The following is a 3,848-nucleotide window of genomic DNA, read 5'->3' on the forward strand; positions in this document are numbered from 1 at the left end:
GAGAGAGAGCAGGGGGGGAGGCGTGGCGTCGTCCAGGGCAACGAGCGAGGAGGGGAGGGCAGGCAAGCAGGGAGAGAGGTGGCGTGGCGCGGTGGCGGGCGCGCGCGCCGGCCACACTCCCCTCCCTCTGTCGGGACGAAGACGACAGAGGAGGGAGGCGGGCTGGGCCGCCTGCTGGCTGGGCCGGCCAGCTGGATGGGCTGCACAGGGAGGAGCCCAGGTAAGCTTCTCCCTTTTATTTTTTTCTGTTTTCTAATTTCTGACATTTGTTTTGATTTAAATAATATATTAAATCATTTATTTAACTTATGCCAATTTTTGCAGGGGCTAGATATATTATTCCAGAGCTCCTTTAGAAATGGCATAATATTTGGACCATATTTCATATATATAGAAATATATTTCCAATGCAAATATTTATGCCTTAATTTCAAATGCCCAAAATAAATGTCCATGAGCCACTAAAAATATTGGTTTGATTTTTATCTCTGTCCAATATTTTCAGAGAGCAACATGAGCATTTTCTTGGACCCTTTTGGAGAAATTTTTTTATTTGGATCATTTTCAAAATGATTCTGAGGGTTTCACAGATCCCCATTTCAAGTTTCTGATGAAAGAGTAAACATGATGCAACACTCTAATGCATGACTAGCTAGGGTGTGACAACTCACCCCCACTCAAAAGAATCTCGTCCCGAGATTTGGGTTCCTCCGGGAAGAAGGCGGGATACTCAAGTCTAAGACGATCCTCCCTTTCCCAGGTTGCTTCATCCTCAGAATGGTGCGACCATTGAACCTTGAGAAACTTGATATTATGACGTCGAGTGATACGCTCGGCCTGATCGAGGATACGAATGGGGTACTCTCGATATGTAAGATTATCTTGGAGATCAAGCGTTTCGTGGTCCACTCCACGGATAGGATCCGAGAAGCAACGCCTGAGTTGAGAAACGTGGAAGACATCGTGGACTCTGGAGAGGTGCGGAGGTAGTTCCAACTGGTAGGCAACTTCTCCTCGTTTGGCGAGAATGCGAAAAGGTCCAATGTAACGAGGAGCCAATTTGCCTTTGATACCGAAACGATGGGTTCCCTTCAGAGGGGTGACCCGAAGATAAGCCTTCTCGTCAACCTCGAAAGTCATAGCCTTATGCTTTCGGTCATATTGACTCTTTTGACGGGATTGGGCTGTTTTCAACTTTTCACGAACGATGCGAACTTGTTCTTCTGCTTCCTGAATCATATCCGGGCCAAAGAATTGTCTTTCCCCGGTCTCTGACCAGTTAAGGGGTGTTCGACACCGTCGTCCATAGAGAACTTCAAAAGGGGCTTTACCCAAGCTAGATTGATAGCTGTTGTTGTAAGCGAATTCGGCAAATGGGAGGCACTTCTCCCAGTCCATTCCGAATGAGATAACAGAGGCTCGAAGCATGTCTTCTAGAATCTGGTTGACGCGTTCCACTTGACCACTCGACTGAGGGTGGAAAGCAGTGCTGAAGGAGAGACGGGTTCCCATAGCATTTTGGAAACTTTCCCAAAATCGAGAGGTGAAGAGACTTCCTCGATCCGAGTTAATTTCCAAAGGAACACCATGGAGAGACACTATTCGGGAGATGTATAAGTCTGCCAGCTGACTCGCGGTTATACTCTCACGAACAGGTAAGAAATGGGCTACTTTGGAAAGACGATCGACAACGACAAAGATAGCATTATTCCCTCTCTTGGTCCTGGGAAAACCGGTAATGAAATCCATACCAATTTTATCCCATTTCCATTCAGGAATAGCTAAGGGTTGAAGGGTGCCAGCAGGCCGTTGGTGCTCTGCTTTTACACGACGACAGACGTCGCAATTTGCAATATACTGAGCAATTTCTCTCTTCATCCTAGTCCACCAGAACCTCTGGCGTAGGTCCTGATACATCTTAGTGCTACCGGGATGAATGGTGAGAGGAGATTCATGAGCTTCCTTAAGGATCAAACGCCTCAGGTTTCGCACTTTGGGAACCACTAGTCGATTCCCGAAGTATACGACCCCTTGATCATTAATGGAGAAGCAATTCGCAATTCCTTTCTGAATGTTTCTTTTGATGCGGGAAATTCCCGGATCTACCTTCTGTGCTTTGATAATCTGGTCCGTAAGGGTAGGTTTTGCCACCAAGGTGGAAAGAAAACCTTGAGGAACAATGTGAAGGTTAAGCTTCCGAAATTCCTCATGGAGAAGCGGTTGACTTTGTTGTAGCATCAGATTGTTACAATAAGATTTACGACTTAGCGCATCAGCCATGACGTTGGCTTTCCCTGGGGTGTAGGTTATCCCTAGGTCAAAGTCTGTGATCAACTCAACCCAGCGTCTTTGCCTGAGATTCAGATCCGGTTGGGTGAAAATGTACTTCAGACTTTGGTGATCAGTGAATATTTCGCAACGATTACCGAGGAGGTAATGTCGCCAGGTCTTAAGTGCATAGACTACAGCTGCAAGCTCTAGATCATGAGTAGGATAATTCTCCTCGTGTGGGTGCAATTGCCGTGAAGCGTAGGCAATTACGTGTCGATCTTGCATGAGAATGCAACCTAGTCCTTGTCGCGAGGCGTCGCAGTAGATAACAAAGTCCTTAGAGAAGTCTGGCGGTACCAGTACGGGAGCAGAGGTCAGGCGTCTTTTCAGTTCCTGAAAGCTGTGCTCACATTGTGGATGCCATTCGAACTTTTTATCTTTCTTGAGGAGTTCGGTTAGAGGTTTAGCAACTTTGGAGAAGTTTTCGACAAAGCGACGGCAATAGCTCGCTAAGCCTAGAAAACTCCGAACTTGCTTGACCGATTCAGGTGGAGTCCAATTAAGGACGGCTTGAACTCGCTCAGGGTTAACAGCAATACCTTTACCAGATATTACATGACCCAGATAGGTCACTTCTGACAACCAAAATTCACATTTAGAAAATTTGGCATAAAGGCGATGCTCTCGAAGTTTCTTCAACACTAGCCTTAGATGTTCGGCATGTTCTTCCTCGTTCTTGGAGTAGATGAGTATATCATCGAGGTAAACTACAACGAATTTATCCAAATACTCCATGAAGATTGAGTTCATTAACCGAGAAAAGGTGGCTGGAGCGTTGGTTAAACCGAAGGACATGACGGTGTACTCGTATTGGCCATAACGAGTAACAAAGGCCGTTTTAGAAATGTCCCCGTTTCTGATTTTGATTTGATGGTAGCCCAACCTCAAATCCATCTTGGAGAAGACTGAGGATCCAGCGAGCTGATCGTACAGGTCGTTGATCCTGGGAAGCGGATATTTGTTCTTGATTGTGACCAAATTGACAGGTCGGTAATCTACAACCATCCGGTCCGTACCATCCTTCTTCTTGACGAATAGGACGGGGCAAGCCCACGGAGAGGAGCTAGGTCGGATGAAACCCTTTTTCAAGGACTCATCGAGTTGTTTCTTAAGCTCGGCTAGTTCTAGGGGTGCCATCTTATAAGGTCTTCTAGCAATCGGAACGGTTCTGGGGATGAGGTCTATTACGAACTCAACATCCCTGTCAGGTGGAACACCTGGCAATTATTCTGGGAAGACATCCGGGAAGTCACGGACTACCGGCACGTCCTCAAGGTCTGGCAAAGGGCTGGCGTTAAGAGAATATAACTGTCGCTTGGCTATTCGGGTTAGGACATTGACTATCTTCCCCGAAGGATGGGTGAGTTGAACAGTCCTAGAGAAGCAATCAATTTTGGCTTGATGAGCTGACATCCAGTCCATACCCAAAATGATATTAATATCTGAAGATTTAAGGGCTATCAAAGACGCGAGGAAAACAAGTCTGTCGACTTGGATTTCATTTCCATGGCTTACTC

Source organism: Triticum dicoccoides, chromosome 5B, assembly GCF_002162155.2.
Source record: "Triticum dicoccoides isolate Atlit2015 ecotype Zavitan chromosome 5B, WEW_v2.0, whole genome shotgun sequence".
In the NCBI taxonomy this organism is placed as follows: domain Eukaryota; kingdom Viridiplantae; phylum Streptophyta; class Magnoliopsida; order Poales; family Poaceae; genus Triticum; species Triticum dicoccoides.